Source organism: Prenolepis imparis, unplaced genomic scaffold (genome assembly GCF_030444845.1).
Source record: "Prenolepis imparis isolate NDT839.2.m4 unplaced genomic scaffold, iyPreImpa1.0 SCAF_5, whole genome shotgun sequence".
In the NCBI taxonomy this organism is placed as follows: Eukaryota; Metazoa; Arthropoda; class Insecta; order Hymenoptera; family Formicidae; genus Prenolepis; species Prenolepis imparis.
This window is the reverse complement of record NW_028141163.1, coordinates 15666028-15684331: the sequence shown is the minus strand read 5'-3', so window position 1 is coordinate 15684331 and position 18304 is coordinate 15666028. Positions and strand designations below refer to the sequence as shown.

The following is an 18304-nucleotide window of genomic DNA, read 5'->3' as shown; positions in this document are numbered from 1 at the left end:
CGATTTGAATCTGTACAATCTTTTTTCGTCGATTGTGTTTTTTTGATATTCCAAAAGGAGCATTAAACCAGAAACTGCGAAATAACGCGGCCGCTTTGAGAATTCTGCGTATAATGACTCGTAAAATTGAATATGGTGCACATCGGATGAGAATAATTGATAATAACTACGGAATAACGAGGATGCCACCCTGCCAATCATGGCTCGTTTTTCACTGACAATTCTTATAAATCTAGCAAGACTAAAAATGTCAATACTGAAATTTTTTTAAATTATACATTCAACATTTGCTTAAGAATTTTAATGAAACTTTTTACTATTCGATTTTTAAACTATTATTATTAAAAGTTGAGATAAATGTAGAATTTTTTGATTATGGAATAATTTTATAATAAAAAATATATATCTCTATATGCACATACAAATAAATCTATTTTAAAGATTTATTAAATTTTTTCGAAAGAAATGCAATGTATGTGTTAACATTTAATTCGCGAATTAGAAAATTGAATTTAAATTCATGCTTATGCAGCATAATTAAAAACCATCTTGAGTCTTGATTCTCTCGATTTCATTTTCATTCTATACGAACGATGTATAGAATATTTTTACATATTTTATTGTGAGTTCCACATATATATATATATTTATTTATTGGAAATAAGTTTAACGGGCGAGAGTTCACGAAGGGGTAGTCGAATAGTGGAAGAGTTAAAGAGGCCGCGGGGGATGAAATGTACACTGCTGCAAAAGCAATGACCGGGGCTGACCTGAATTTATACGAGCGGCGCGATGAAAAGGGGACGACGAAAGAGCTACGGCACGAGGATGAGAGTGAAAATACATAAAATAGGCCGCGGGAGACCATTCTCTATACATGTGCGTATACGAACGTTGTCGTATCTCTATGAAGATCATAGCACACAGTATCCGATCGCACATCGGACATCAGAGAGAAACAGCAGCCACGGTCTTCGTTGTTCAATATATACTTAAGTACTTGCGTCACGGTATAAAAGTATAAATTTACTCGTGAATTTGTGGAGGGATTTTATTTCTTACAATTTAAAATAAGTTATATGTACATATGTATATATATCTTCATAGAGAATGGATCCTATTTTGTAAGAATAGAAATTACAGAGTATAAATTTTTTTTTTTTTTTTTCTGTGCAAATTACGTGTTACAAAGTTTTATGAAAAGCTTTGTTATATTCATGTTTAAATATAAATTTGAAACAATCCGGAAATAAGTTCTTTAATTTTGCTAGAAATAAATAAACGGTTGGAGAAAACAATGTGTCGAATAAACACACATATATATTATAAATCTCACATAAATCCTGGGAAAACAAAGTACAGTTTGTTTTTAATTTAAGCGCAGGCGAGTCTCGGAGATAAAACATAAAACGGGATAAATCGTGTTAAAGATTCATATCTCCGCGGCAGATGATTATTAATATTTAATGTCGCCCACCTGCGCCTCTACCTATCTTTCTATAGCGCAGTGGCGCAACTAACGTCACCCCGTAGATGTCGTGTAAAGTAGAAGGGGGAAGTAAGAGCGGAAAAAAAAAGAAAAAAGAAAGAAAAAATTAGTAATTCGTTGGGGTAATCGAGATCGACGTTAACAAAGGTAAAAGTTGAAGGATACCACAAATCTGTTGTAATGTAAGGGTGTACTTGAGCGTTAGTTTACGTCATTGCTGATACGGCACGTCGGAAGTTTCAAAGATCTCGAAGACATCTGTTACTGCGGAAATTCCGGGGAGTCGCGGCAAATTAGTTCCGTTGGAAATCGTGTCGTAATCCCTGGGCACGCGAGAGACGTCAGAAAGAACAGCGCTCGTCTAAGGCTTCTTCTATAAGGTATACCGCTCCTTTGAGAATTCTCACGAACGTGAGAGCTTTCCATGCCGCCTGATCTAACACTTACTGTTATACGTGATTCCGATTTTTAAACAAAACATCGTCCGCGGTCTTGTAAATCAAAGTGTAGAGCGTCTCTCGGGTTTTCTGATGAAATAAAGATGAATAAAAATACACCTCATTTTAAAGTATAAAATATATATAATAGTTAATAATAAGAAAGTTTTAAAATTACAAAAAATATGGTATTCAACACGCAGTACACACACACACACACACACACACAGATTTCTTCTATAATGCTGAAAGAAACAAGTACTAGCTCCGGAATTCAAGTTTTTAATCTTCTTTTAGTTTGACCGTAGAACTTTTTCATTCAAGTATGCTTACAGAAAGGTAAAAAGGTCTGGCCTGGTTGCATCCGCAATAGGTGATGATTCAAACAAGAAATTAATGAGCTAGTTTTCAATAACCTTTTTCCTTTTATTTTAATAATTGATCACGTTCGATACTTGAAATATTAAAGTTATTTGAATTCTATAATATGGGTATAATTTGAAGCATTAACATGTTTTTAATTATTTAGTAATTCTAATAATTCATGGATAATATATATTTAAAATTAAATTTTATTTTTTTAAATTTTTTAAATTCTTTAAAAGATTTTATAAAATTGGATCAAGAAGTTATAATGTCAATGTAAGATACACATAAACATAGTGCATTAAATATATAAATATCTATACCAGAAAAATTAAAACTAGTATAAAACATTTTTTTGTGTCTTTATTAAAAAAATATTGTCTGGTTCTATATAAGTGCTGATTCTATAATCTAATAAGTAAGATCGAAAAGCAATTCGTATAAATACTTACGACAATATAAACATGATTTGACTTAGGTCAATATTGATATTATAAAAAAAAATAAAAATTTCGATTATAATCTATATTTAACATTCAATAACATTGATTATTTAATTTGAATTATTGATAATTAAAAGATTATTGACAATTAATTAGTAATTAAATTTCCAGCATTATGAGGTTTATGACTATGTAAATGTAATATCGGTGTAGAATTACTAGAGAAATTCAATATTCTCATTCTCTGAAACATATAAAACATACAAACATCAATATGCATTATAAAATAATTTTTGTAGTAATTATACATTCTTTCAATTGTCCCGATCTCTCGAAATTTCGTATTGCTCGTGATGCTGCTTGATCGAATATTCTTATCGTCGTGAAGATGAGACTCGTACCGCTTCGTTAAACATGCGAGTTAAAGCGACGATTCAGTGCATGGTTGGCTGACTGTGTCCCTCCTATCTGCGGAATCGAGCCGTTTAGGTCTACATTTCGTCGGAAATTTCCACCGGTGAAGCCGCGTAATAGCTTTCGGTAGTTCGAACGTCTACACAGAGGTAATTTGTTTCGGGCGATGAAGAAGAGGAAGAGAGCGCGGAGTGAGAGACAGAGAGAGAGAAAGAGCCATTCGTTCGTTTAGCCATTCGTTCCTGGATGAATTTTATTGAAACTTTATGAACGATCGAAAGAAGAGCGTGTTCCAGATTCGACACGACAAAAAGAAAATTGGAAACCGAAACAGGAATCGTCACGAGAACGATAACTCGAATATGATATGCTTTTCAAGCAAATCGATTACCTCTCTCTATGCACGAATAACAGTATTAACCGCTTGAGATAATTGAAGAAATTGTAATGAAAACAATGCAATGTGCACAGAGTGCACAGTGCTAATTGATGTTAAAATTTTTTTCCTTACGTTTTTAATTCATATATTCTTTGATGAAGATCATTTTTAGAAATAATAATTTTATCGGATGTTTTTCTCCTAGCCTTATTTATAAATAAATCAACTTTAATATTCTTGTAATTAATCTTCACAAAGAAAATATATATTTTTCTAGCGACTTAGATTTCTATACTTAAACATTTTTTTTTCGAAATTAAATCGTCCAGTTAGATTTTTTAAAATTTGTCTCTCTCTCCTTTCTCGTTAAATGTTAGAAAATATTTCAAAAGATTTCGATTGCACGCGATATATTTTCTTCAATAGTCATAATGCGCCTATTTGCGCTCAGGGATACGGTACTTCGAAATGGCTCGTTTTAGTCGTCAGCATTCGGTGACGGCATCGTTTGTCTATTTATCTATCACGTGGCGGGAAAGAAAGGAAAGGAGGGAGAAAAGGAAAAGGAAGAAAAAGAGAGTGAATAATAAAGAGGCCATATTTTTCGGCTCGTTGTGCCATTCGTCACGACCGGAGTGACGATTGATATGCTGAACGAGTTGTCCCCGACGACGTAGATGGATGGCGCCTAGATCTCGCGGATCGCAGGTGCTATTCACACTATTATCCGAAACTCCTCCTTTACTATCGATTTCTTTTCTATTCGCATTATTTATCCTATACTATTGCATTGAATGTCGAGAGCTAAATAACCGAAGGAAGATAAGCGAGAAAACTATTGGAAAGACTGAAACTGTATAATTCGTATTTTCTGGTTCTCCTCGTCATTTCCGCGTATATTGCTCCTAGAAAATTATCTCATTCAAGAAAGTGAATTTGATAAATAATCCACTTGAAGCTAGTCATTTTCACACGTCTGCAAAAGTCTACTTACATCTTGATTCAGTGTTTTCCGCAGAAGTAAGTCCGCAATGTATTGTCGGACCGCAATATTACATCCTTTATACTGTGTTGTAAAAGTCATTTGGGGGGATGAAGTAAAGATATACGTTGCCCGTTTTCGGGGAGCCGAAACGGAAAGTGATTTAAATCTTTACTTAAATGTTAAAAAAGACTCTTCTTTTAAAAATTTATATTTAATGCGAGTTGCGCGTTTAAGCCGTCGACTGGTCGCATATCTCAAATTTAAGAGAAATATCGTTAAATACTTTAACCTTCTTGCTAACGATACACAAACTTTGTAGAATTGATCAGAGTTTCGAAGATTTTTGCGATTCCTCGAGAAAATCGAGACCGAGAAAAGAAAGAGATAACTCATGCCGTGAGTTTTCACGACGTAGATAGCAAAGTTTCCCTTCCATTTCGCTGCTTCATCCTTTTGCCCTCTTCTTACCGCTCGCGAATCACCGGCTTGTTCCCGACCCTACGTTCGGCTTTATGAAAATCCTGTTGAAGTTTCGTCGGGCGAAATGGCGCTACGAAAGTTGCGCGAAAATGCGGCGGCTGGCAACATCGTACACTTTGTCTACTCGGCGGCCGATTTGTTTCCCCGTTTCTCTCCTGACGGAGAAAAAAAAATGAAACGGAAAAGATAGAGGGAGGGGGGCGCTTTTCACTTTTCTCGGAGAGTTTTGAGAGCCGTTTCCGTTGAAAGAGAGCACAGCTGCGAAGTACCGTTCGATGAATTATGCATGTAAATCGCACAATTGGCTTTCCGCACGAATAACAGTATGCCGTACACAGAAGTATCCAAAATACTCTGCCTTATTAATTCCAATGAGAGACTCTTCGATCGATTTGAGATCTTCTTCATTAGGGAACGTGTCGAAAACTGACAGCTGTTGCAATATTTTAATATGCATGCCTTAATTAATTTCAATATCAATCTTTTATATTTAATATATATATATATATACATATTTATATATATTTTAATATATTATAATTTAATCGAGATTTTCGAAATTAGAGATGCAAAGAAACAGGACCGCTTGAAATTAAGTGAGTAAAATTTAATTACGTTCCACAAATGTTTTAGAAAATGTTGATCTCGATAAAAAAACTTTGAAAGAACTTTTGCACGTCTTGAGAGTAATTAATCTCCGTATCGGGAACATTTATTCATCATAATGGGGTTTCGGAGAGTTTTTGAACGAACCAGAAGCACGACCAAAGTTTCGACATTCAGTAAAACTTTATCACGATTGATAAATGAAAGAAACTTTCTTTACAATTTTAAAAGAACAATTAGAAAAATACTGCAAATTATCTGCTTTTATTGTTGTGTTTTTCTAGATTGTTTTTTTTACATGAAATCGTATCCGAATATTTGTGATCGCATATTAATAAAAAAATGAGAGAATTGTGTTAATAGTTTAAAAATTTAAAAGAACCTTAATAATTAAAACCTTTATAATTATATTTTAAAAAGAACTTTTTTTTAATTGTAAAAAGAATTTCAAATTTTTAAGCAATATATATGATAAGATGTATGACGATGATTATACTTTGTGGTATATGTCGAGATACTTAAAATGATCTACTTCATCGAGTAATACGGGAGATCTCGGTAGAAATTTACGTGGTACATGAAACATTTAACAACAGTTGAGAGAGTCGAGATCTGTAGACGAGTTTTGTTCGCGAGTTCGCACTTGTAAGGGGATATATTTCAGACGAAAACCGAATTCTCCACTATATATATATGATATCACTAGGCAAACCCACCTTCTCGATTACTCTTCGCGAAATTTCCGTACGCTTCATCGCGACGAGCGCTCAGGTTTGCGCAGAACTGGATTATCAGAGCGAGCCGATGATAACCGTCGACGATAACGAGCGGCCTGACCCTCTAATGATCCATGTATCACTCCAACTATCTGGCATAGCGGCCGAAAGTTCATCTTGTTATCACGCTACGAGGCAAACTTGGTATGTCTTGATGACTGCCATCTAGTCGGCTGCATAGAACAAGATAAAGTGACTCCGGTCGTAATCGCAAACGGGGCGTGACTCTTTCAGATCGGAACCATAGACTCCGGCTTTGCGGTGCCCGCACTGGAGATTTTATTAGTCCCCTCGAGACCGACTTACCTCGAAGAAAAATGAGCGTGCTTTTGCGGTAACGAAATAATGGCGACATTAGAATTGATTTAATTATCACATTTCTTTTTTTATGAGGAGTATATTAATCGCGAAAAATTCCTGCGAAAGAAAATTCTGAAAAATATAAATGCATTAATTATTAACAATATCAGTTTACAAAATTAACACAAGTATATTAATATTTTCTGCGTAAAAATATTAATACTTGTATTATTTTTGTAAGCTGATATTGTTAATAATTAATGCATTTATATTTTCCAGAATTCTCTTTCTCTGATAGAATTTTCCAATTAATTCATCATTTACAAAAAGAATAAATCTTATAATTTAAATATTAAGAATATAAATTTAATTTTATTATAATTTAATTAATTCTATTGGCGTCATTATTTAATATGAGATTTCGACAAAAAATATATTAATCACAATTTCAATTTTTACATTCTGCTTCCAACTTTATTCTTAAAGACTTTTATTTTCAAGTTATATTTCCATATTATATTTTGCAGAAAGTGATTGATTTGAAGAATATATAAGATTTTAGGCTTGCAAAATATATATATTTTTTTAATATTACCGTCACTCATACGTTTTCATAATATACGATAAATCGCGAATTATTGAACAGGGGCACCTATTCGTATATTCCATTTTTACGATACATATTACGATACGTTAGACGACTCAGAGATGAAAGCTAGTCATTACGTTTCATCATGTTCAATTTAACACTGTGACTTACTGAACGATGCTCTGGGAAAAATGACCATCGGTTGTCCCCTTGCGAAAGGCAAGAAGGCGTACGTGATATCCCATAGGAAAAGCCGTTCCATTGACCCGTGGGAAAAATCCATCGGAATGGAAAGACACGGCCGGCAGGGTCTAAAACTCAATTTGTCAGCGTGTCGTAGCTTTCGTTCGTAGCATCTCTCTTTCAAGAACCACCCTGGCCTTTTAGGATCTCACGTAACGCTTACTCCCGTAATGCTGTAGCAGTCTTTCCCTTTCCCGTCTTCCAAATCGTGTTATACTCTGGTTCTGTAACTTTTCAGAAAATATTCTATAGCGAGAACGCGCGTCGATGAAAACGGCTTTAATAGTATTACCGGCGAGCCTATAGGAAAGTTTCCCACAAAGGGTTCAAAGTTTTCGAAAAGCCCTAGAGCAATCGGGAATATATTTGAGAATATTTTCACTAATCTTATCTCTTTTATTTTCAATTAAATACACGCTATTTATTTATTAACTTAATTAGTGTCGTATACATGAATTATGTAAGCATGATTTTATAGACAAATTTATTTAGGTACTAAATCGAATATTTTTTTGGATACTACGAAAATCATTACAATGTAGAATATACAGCTAAAATATTAAACTATAATTGTAAATAATTTTTTGGTCTTGAATAAGTTCAAAGTATATTACAAACTTGAGAAAATTTTTCTCCTAAAAGTTCGAAAGCGTGTATCGAAAATATTGTTCCCCTCCGCAGAGAATATTTTATCAAACGTTCAATCGTCGTTGTCGATCGTTTACTCAATTTTTAATTCGTACAATCGCCTGACATAAACATTACAACGATGGATGAGGGAAAACGCGAGATCGATGAAACTAGGGCGCGCTAAGTCGCGAAGTGGAGATCCATCGTCCATGACGACGATCTTTGGAAGTAAATTGGGTTACTCGAGAAGTAGATACTAAAAAATTCCTAGAGAGAGAAAGAATGGTGTCCGTGGAGACGCCGCACGTATGCGAGCCCCAGGAAGAAGACGAAGGTAGAAAGTCATTATCGTGACAAAGAAGATCGGAGCAATCGAGCCCGGTTCGAGAAGCCTATCAGTAAGCTTCAGCCGCGGCTAAAGAGGCTGCGCCGACGATTTAAGTATGGTACCAAGGAGAGAGGAAGGGATTCTCTGCTCGGCAAAAGGGTGGGAAAGTGGCTGAAAGCTTTGCCCGGCTATTCGGCAAAGAGAAAGAGAAAATTGCCAGTCTTTGTGTGGTAATACGTAAACCAAACGGTTTAACTTTGAAATCGAACACTTCCTAGAAAATCGCTTTCTCTCTCTCTCTCTCTTTCTCTCTTTTGTGTATCTTTTTTTCCCGAAACATCCGATAAACGTAATATCGACTCGAAGCCGGATACGTGAGATAGATGAAACGCAAACGGTGTTCGCAACGGGAGAATACTGAAAGAAGTATTGTGAACAAAGGAAAGATCGCTGAGAGTTAACTAAACTTTCGCTCGAGCGAGGTGAGATTTTCGCGGAAAGCGGAGAATTATGGTCCCGAGGGGACGAGAGAGAAACGGGTATAGAATTACAACCCCTATGTATTTTCACTTTTTTTTTTAAATACTTCCGTCGTCCTACTTCGCCATTTTTCGACTGCGCATACAATGAAAGTTTCCAGAGTACTTGAACACTTGATCTCGTATTTTTTTATCTTATTTTTCCTTTTTAATCTCCGTTCTATCACAAGGCTTGCACGCGCGTTTTTCACGCGATCGTTCTGATTAATTAATGTTTTTAATTAATTAAGACTTATTTTATTAAATTCTTAATGTTTATTTTATTAATTTTTGTATGCTTTTAATAAGAGAAATAATAGTTTATGAAAATTTTAATTAAATAATGCTTCTCATTGATATTCGGTGATATTCGTGATCGTTTCGTATTCGTTCTTTTGGTCTGGACTCGAGGCTTCACAGGTAATTAGTTTCCTCGTTCGTTTCCTTTATCTCTCTTCACCGGCTCGTTATTCTCTTTGCCATCCCAGTCTTTTGACTCGCGCCAGATCAAACGCGCGGAATCCCAAAATGAAGTTTGTCGAACGATCGGGAGTTTACATTGATAGGCAGTCGGTTCCATTGTAAAATGCTCTAGGCTTTTCGTTTTTGTTGCAACTCATGAGGGACACGAGAAAAGGGATTCCTCGTCTAAAAGATATATTCACAGAAAGAAAATGATTATGTTTGCCAAAAAATTTAGAAAAGAAACGGAATTTATGGATAAAAAAATATATGCTATAATGAATAAATAATGGATAAAAATATATTATAAATGTAAATGATTATTTATCTTAAATTTATTGACATTTGATCTTATTTTTATTTCAAACTTTTATTTTTATTCATTTTTTTAGTTCAAGCTCTTAATCGGGCTATAGAATTGCATAAAAAAATAAAACCGGATTAATATTAAAATATGGATGAAATGTTTTGTTTATTACATAAAAACATGACCGCGCAAACCTCCAATGTTTGAATATGTAACTTTCGGCGAATGTAAAATTTGACTGCACTTGTTATCTCAGCGTTGCACATGTAACAGTTCGGCGACTATCCATACGACTGGAAATCTTTTTTCACCGGATATTGAGGAGTCTTTTTCTTTGAGCTGTCTTCTAACTTTTGTTGCGAATGAGAAACACGTGAATTTTCGCTCTATTGTCTTTTAGTTTCTGTCTCGCTTTATTTCGTTCCGTGATAACCCTCGAACATGTCGCGTGTTCCGGACACGTGACGCACCCGACGTTGCCCTCTAATGAGTTTTGGTTAACCGACTGCCATGCAACTGCGTGCATTGCGTTGGTTTCACGATAACGTGATTTTGCTGTCGAACACAGTTTCCCTCAATATTACGAGAAAAATTAGATATCTTAAAATGACCAAAGTTGTGATTAAACACAATCGCTCAGTATAATATATATGATTGTTATTTGATAAATTTGCTAAATATATTTATGAAAAGATATAATTCGCATATGTTAATAGCAATTTTACACGTTTGTAATTTATTATGAGAATTCTTAATGAATGCCGCGATTTTAATTAATTGTTCAAAGGTTTAATTAAAAATTGTATGCATGTTTAATGTAATGCAATTTTTGACACATACATGCATGCACATGCATACTCGTTATTTAGGTAGTTTTCTATTTATTTGGATATATTTACATTTACATTAGAACCAATTAATAATATAAATTGCTACACACTTACGTAATTTATTTGCCACATTTAATTTTACTGAGTGAGAGGTTTTTTTTATACAAATATTAAGGTTTACATTGGATATGCATCTTAAATATGAATAAAGAGTAAATGAAGAGTATAAAGAAAAATTTACTAATTACTGTAAAATAAAATTAAATTGCTTTTATCGTAAAACAACTTTTTATTTTTACAAGTATTAGAGTATATGAGAAAAAAAGTTTCAGTCATCAGGACAGCATCAGAATTCCTGAAAACCGTAGTTGCGATTACTACGATTACAGGGTGGAGTTTAATCATGGATCATCTCCGATAACTCATCACTTGCTGTATTGATCAGTAAATATCCTTACTGATGACCAGTTTTGTCACCTTCTTAATTCTCTTATATAGTATTCTGAATGAATCTTACTTACGAGTTTAGCTCAGTTCTCTGCGACATCTAGTGAGGAAAGGATAAAATATTCTTTGTTATTTGAATATATACTTGTAGAGAATGTGTGTGATGTGTATTTTGTGTGCACGTGCTCGCGATCAAGACACGACTAGATAGGTTTTGCAAAGTTCGATCCGCTCGCCGTAAATATTTCATGAGCTCTTCTGACATGCTGACTACGCTGAATCATTGCATTTTTAGTGAAATATTTTGACAAAGAACTAACGACGAAAGAATAATATATCTCTAACGTGTATACGTGCATATATCGATCTCTTCCAACGATAAATATATTAAAAATAGTAATGTAACATTTCGCTTTTTTTCTCGACGAAAGAATAATATCTCTAACGTGCATACGTGCATATATCGATCTCTCCCAACGATAAATATATTAAAAATAGTAATGTAACATTTCGCTTTTTTCTCGACTTTTTAGCTTTGTCAAAAATAAAGATCTTGTTAAATATATTTTTTTTAAATAAAAACAATTAAAGTATATTATTTGTTTCTCGTGAGTCTCTGTGCCATAATCGATTAATATTGATCGGTTATAAAAATAAAAAAAATGGTCTTGTATTTCACTTGTAGTTTATTTATGGATTATTTAAAGAACATCATTGTTGCACGATTCATAACTGCTGCAGTACAAAAGAATATTCGCCTCCGGGTGGGCTTGAACCACCAACCTTTCGGTTAACAGCCGAACGCGCTAGCCGATTGCGCCACGGAGGCTGACGGATCTCCATCTCTTAGGTATTTCTAATATGCAGTGCGATCGAACATATTGATTAAATGGATATAATGGAAATATTTATTGCGGTAATATATTTTAAAATAAATTCTTTTAATAAACATAAATTAGAAGGATTATGGAATAACTTTTTCCTTAACTATGTATATTATATTAGAAGTTATATAAATCTCTTTAATTATTGAAAACAAAAATAATTAATTCTGTAATTGTTCGTTCACTAGAACTAAATGGATAACGCGCGCGAAATTGTATATAATTATTTTAATTATAAGTAAAAAAGTAAAAATTAATAAACGCTTGCATCGTGAATATATCACTCGATCAATTTGATTATTCGTAAGAACAAATCATATGTCTCAGAAAGTATTATATTTGCTATTGATCGTACGTCAGTCCATGCGATGAGAGACAAAAAAGCCAATTTCTCTCTTTTTTTTTCTTTTTCATCATCGCGAACGATGTGATGTTCTTTTTTTTCTTCTTGTTTTTTCTTTTATAGTCCGCGACAATGGGGATATACAAAATTGGCATGTAATTGTCCAAGCATATCCCGCGAAAATAAATCCGATAAACAGGCCGACCTGCGGTGAGTGATGTTGAAATGCGCGAAATTGGAAAATCACATATAACATTTATTCTTATACCGTTATATCAAACAGCGTTTGTATTGAGCGCTGAAATCAATATATTTTCAATGAATTTCAATTTCGATACTGTAGACACGCGAAACAAATCTCTATGTTTATTCGTGACAATGGAAACGCGATAACTTGCATAAAATTCATTTTCCCGTACTTGTAGAACAATCGAAAAAAAATAAGCATATCCTTATATTTTTTTAAAAGGAAGATCTTTTTAACGAGGAATATTATTACGAATTTTTCATTATAATTCAAATTCGCATTATTATATATAGGTAATCTGTATCAAGGTAAAGAATTTTAGCGAAATCTTTGAGTTGGAAATTATTGCTTAATTTATAACAATTATTCTGAAAATTCTTATATTCTCTCTCATATTCACGTTCCTAGAAAAGATATAACTATTTGTTAAATGTGTCTATTATCAAATAGTTCATCGCAAATTGAACATTCCGAGAGAATCATACCGTTTTTTTTATTATTAAAAAAAAGTAGAATAGTCTTTCATATATAAAATTTTGCTAAGAAAAGATTGTTGCTTTAAGCTTATCAAGATATTTTGTATAATGCATACGTAATCGGCCGATATATTTCCACGCTGCAAATTCTCATAGATCTAAATATACAGTATTTACATCCGAGTAAAAATTGCGGTCGATATCGGCGGCCTCAATCTCGTCGTTTATGTTGAGATTCACGGTGACATTAAAATGCAACGAATGCAAACATTCGTGGTAGAAGCTGTGTCGAGAGCGAGAGAACCGGATGAAATAGTATTCATGAAAATATTTTTGTCCGCGTACTCTTGCGTGATCCAAATAATGAAAGTATTTAGGAATGCGAGATTGGGAACCTTTGACTTTAATAAAAATAAAGACAGACTTTCACCGAGAAGAGCTTTACATAGAGGCTCAGAAATTCTAGCCGCGCCACTGATCTAATCGCTCCAATTACTTTTATGTATATGTATAGTATATAACATTTGTTATATATTTTCGATTAATCTCTCTACATTATATGTGTCAAAATGTTTTGATAAAAAAAGAAAATAATTATATCTCTTTCAGGAACGTGAATATGAGAGAGAATATAAGAATTGTCAGAATAATTGTTATAAATTAAGCAATAGATTTCCAACTCAAAGATTTCGTTAAAATTCTTTACCTTGATACAGATTATATATACACAGAAAGAATTTTCTCTTATAGAATTTGCCCTGAAAATCATTGTAATCGTGGGACAGTATGGTATAGAAAGAATTTTATGAGAATTTCTCTGGACTAAACTGGATAGTAAAATTAATCAAACATATTTTATATTTTATTGTAATAGATATTATTATTTTTATTGTGATAAAAATATTAAAGAAATTGTCATAAAATTCTTTCCATATACCATATTGTCCCACGATTACCATGATTTTCAGGGTAAATTCTAAGAGAAAATTCTCTCAGTGTATATAATAATGCAGGTTTGAATTATAATGAAAAATATTTTAGACTTTGAATACATCACTTTCTCAGTATTAAGCCTATTATTATATGGCCGCGCATTATTTTACTATATATGTACATACAATAGGCTCTTGAGCTTCCCGTCAATTTGCACCGTGGTACTGGCTTATATCAAGAGCCGTTTACGATCATTTATCGACGCCGACGTCGACGTAGAACTTAAGGCACTTAGGGCAAATTGTGATCTACGAGCGAGCCGTGAGGGGCACGGCTCCGAGGGAGCGGCTCAACTCACCTCAAGACACCTCGAGATAGCCTCGTTCGAGAGACGCTGTTACTAATTAAGAAATACTTCCCTTCATGCTTACCTCAACAGCTCGGGCACGCGTGATTCCCACTCATACCTTACATTCTGTGCAAGGTCGACTGATGGCAGCGTTTATATACTTATAGCTTCAAAGAGGATTAAACGCGAGGCTGTTCGCATTTTCAGCATCTTATAACGAGAGCACTAGCCCATTTTGTGAAAAAAAATGTTGCATTAAGTTTATAGCATTTATTGGCTAAAAAAACTAATTTTACATTGATAAAATTGATTTATTATAAATTTGATCCTTTTAATATATTGTCGAAATATTCGCTTTTAAATATGAATAATGTTATTCTTGCATATTAATATTCTTGATTGAAATAATATGTTTTAGTATAAAAAAATGGACTCGTGTTATTTTGCATTTTACGGCTTCAGCTATTTGTAATTCTGGTGAAACCAGTAATATCAAAAATTCGTACTGTCACCATAATGTGAAAGTTATATGATTGCGAATTAGTAGGCATCATGAAAGTTTCATTGATTCACTAGCGGGAGCTATTTCAATTTCGTTTTGTTAATACAGCATTTTTCGATTGAACCGTTCTGCATGACTTTTATAAATGCCATTCGAATAGTATTTAAATCTAGGTTGGACTTTAAATTAAAATCTAAAAGTTAAATGTAAGATTGCAGATCAAATTTACTGAGCAATAGTCTCTCTCTCTTTCTATATATATGCGCATCAAATATATTTTCAAGAGAACACGAATCTATGAAAATTGGATTAAATTACTGTCGATGCACACAATCCAAATTGCCTTGGAAATCATTATAAATTCGAACAACCGTAATCCCTTTTCCCCTCGTTAAATTAGTATTTCAGCGTTAATTGAATCCTTGAATTAAAACTTCTCTCGTACGTGTACGAAATTCAAAGAAAAACTAATACAGTTTATAAATTATATTATTTTAATTATCTAATACAATTGTTATATTCTGGTACGTCATTCTATATTATTATTTTATATTTTTATTTTTTTTATGATAAAATTATAAATAAGAGTAGAGAAGAGAAAAATAATATTTTAATATTGATATTTTATATTGCGATTGATTCTGCATCAAGTATACTTTTCTGCATCAAGAAGCTTTCGATTATTTCGCGTATTATTTTTGCTTATCGGAAACGTTTAAAATCACAATGCGTAATCAAAATTGTCATCGTGTCGAGAGTCAGTGGTATACGGTGACGTTTAATTGGACGATATTTGCCGAACGCATGTAATCACCTGTTGCACGTAGGATGCGCCTGTTAATGCCGACGCGCTAAAATAAATTTCCGTCGGATATATTCCTAAGCGGATTGTGCGATGTTCACAGGATGCGCAAGGGATTGTTTCTAGACAAAATTAGAGCTTTCATTCTCCATTTATTGCAAACTTTACAAAGGACTTTACAGTGGAGTAACGTTTAAGAGTTGTATGAAGTAAACTCGAGAAGATTCGTATAGTTCTCGTTCTCTAATTTTATTATAAATAAGAGGCACTTTTTATATACAAATTATTCGCGATGAAAAAGCGCGATATTAAGGCATCAAAATTTTTCGACAAAATCGATAAATTAATTTAACATTATACTATAATCGAGAAATGTTACAGAATTCAACAAAATACAATAGAAAAAATCTTAATTTTTGTCTTTTTAATCTGAAACGGTGGTTTAAGCGTTGAATCTTTTCCATTAATCCGTCTATCTTATTGGATCACAAAGGTATGCGTGTGCATGCGCGGGGGTCCTTCGAATTCTAGAACACACCGGCATGACAAAGGGAAGCCTTAGAATACGTCGGTAGTGTCGATGAGGGTCGACATATTGGGATTTTCAATTGAACAGTTGGACGTCATGGTATGCGATGCGGGTTGAAAATAGAGGAATGAAGTGATCCCCATGGAATTGGTGTGTGTGGTGTGTGTGTGTGTGTTTTCTTATGTTTAATATATTATATACTTATATGTGTATTACATAAAAGTAGTAATCGTCAAATATATTTATTTGACTTTTCTAATAAGGCATAAATAAGTGATTCTCATACCTGCATTAAATTAAAATAATATAATACATTTTAATTATTTAGTGCTATTGAAGTAAATAAGAGATAGATAAAATATGCTTCTTCTGAAAGTAAATATAAAAAATATTATTAAAGTATATTATAGTAAATATAAAACATATTTATATCTTACATTTGTGTATCATATAGAAGATATAATATAAAGAGAAACACCCCTCGAATTTACCGAGAGATATTTCAGGAGCAGCTTCTTCGATGGGGGTTGGAATCGTTTTTTTTTTTCTCTTAGCAATGCTTTAATGCTTTTTCTTCACGCAATACCGATATTTTAGCAAAAACAGGCTGGCATTTAATACGAATTTCACCGGCAATCGTTGAAAATAATCCGATCGATTACGAGAGTGGCATTTAATTATTATTAAGGGGATTGTCGGGCTCTGCTTTGAGTTGTCGGATTATCGCGCGTACTGAAGTCGCCCGTGTAAATTAGTCCCGTGCCTTGATTTCGTGCAATCATTCGTGGCCGAGAATCGAGCTGCACGAACTGCCGATTAGGACGCTTGTGTATGCGCAATTGCATCGGCCGCGAAACGAACGCCTGCACACGGAATGCAACGACCTATCGATCGAATGCGAGTCGCTTCGAGTCTCGCGGTCGGCCGCCGAGAAGCGAAGCGACCAATTTCGAGGCACGAATTATCCCGGTAGGAATTTTATAACGCGTATATACATATATCATTATTGCGATATATGATTGAATCGATTGATCGATTCGACGATTTGGCGATCGCAAAGTAAAGTAAGTTCCGGCAAGAAAGCCCAAAGATCTAAGATATGATCATTTTATGGTCTGCTATGACAATAAAAAATACACATTAACGCAAAAATATTTATGAGCATTAATAAATGTAAAATATTTGCAAAGGAATTTATAAAATTATAAGAAGGAACACACTACGATTTTTTCAATATTTACATATAAACATTTGCATATAAACAAGTTTAGAAATTTGTTTATAGAAATTATATAATATAATTATATCTATAGAAGAATAAAAATTTTTTTATATAACTTTATATAGCGAATGATACATTAAAGATTAGTAATGCATGAATATTAAAGATTTTGTTCGATTCATCTTTTATAAAGGTACGGTCTACTAAAACTTAATTTTGAAATATTGCACGATGGTCCGAAGACAAAGAATTGAAACGCATTGTAGGCATAGTTTCGGCAGATCCGAAAGAAAGAGATTCTTTTCTTTAATCTTCTCTTTCCTTTTCGTTTTCATTCCGCTTACGTGCAGCTGTCGAGTATCAGAGCTTCTAGTAAAAGTACCAAACTTCTATTTGCGTGAGAGAAACTACAACTCTAAATGACGTTCGACGTAAGCACCATCGTGGTTTGGAAACTTCAAGTTGTCGGCTTCCGGCATTTTATCGTTTTTCCTTGCATGTTTCTCTCATCTGGCGATTTATATTCATTCAACACCCTCGGCGTGACATGCTTTTAGAACAATTCAAACAAGAATTCCTTTGATCTTCCTTTTTCTCGAAAGATTCTTTTAAGATGAAGAGGATATATACTTTCTTCACTTTGCATCTTCAATCAAATGCGCACACGTGTCGTGTATTTCTTTAGCAATAATCTTCACTTTCTTTCCTCAATACTCCGCTAAAAAAATATTTTCTAACAATGGAAAATACATCAAGTTATTTCTATGCATTTTATTTTACCTGGGTTTTACATGCAAAATTAATATAATCGAAGGTTACACGTTTACATAGGCTTAAAACGCTACATCTCGTATGCGAAGTCAGGCTCGCGCTTCTTCGTTATTCAATCCTTCTAACTACATACCCTTGCCAGATGAATGCATATCGCAACGCGCCGTCGAGAATCGCCAGATCGTCGCAAATGCAGAGCAAATCTTCCGACGTGGCA

The 18304-nt window shown here is 33.6% G+C and overlaps 1 protein-coding gene and 1 non-coding gene across 5 annotated transcripts in view; one reads left to right on the top strand and one right to left on the bottom strand.

The window, feature by feature from the left end:
• Positions 1–18304, top strand: part of Nachra3 (nicotinic acetylcholine receptor alpha3 subunit) — a 75059-nt gene that overhangs the window by 27730 nt on the left and 29025 nt on the right. The window lies entirely within an intron of this gene.
• Positions 11785–11858, bottom strand: Trnan-guu (transfer RNA asparagine (anticodon GUU)). The gene has a single exon. It is a non-coding gene; the product is annotated as a tRNA-Asn (tRNA).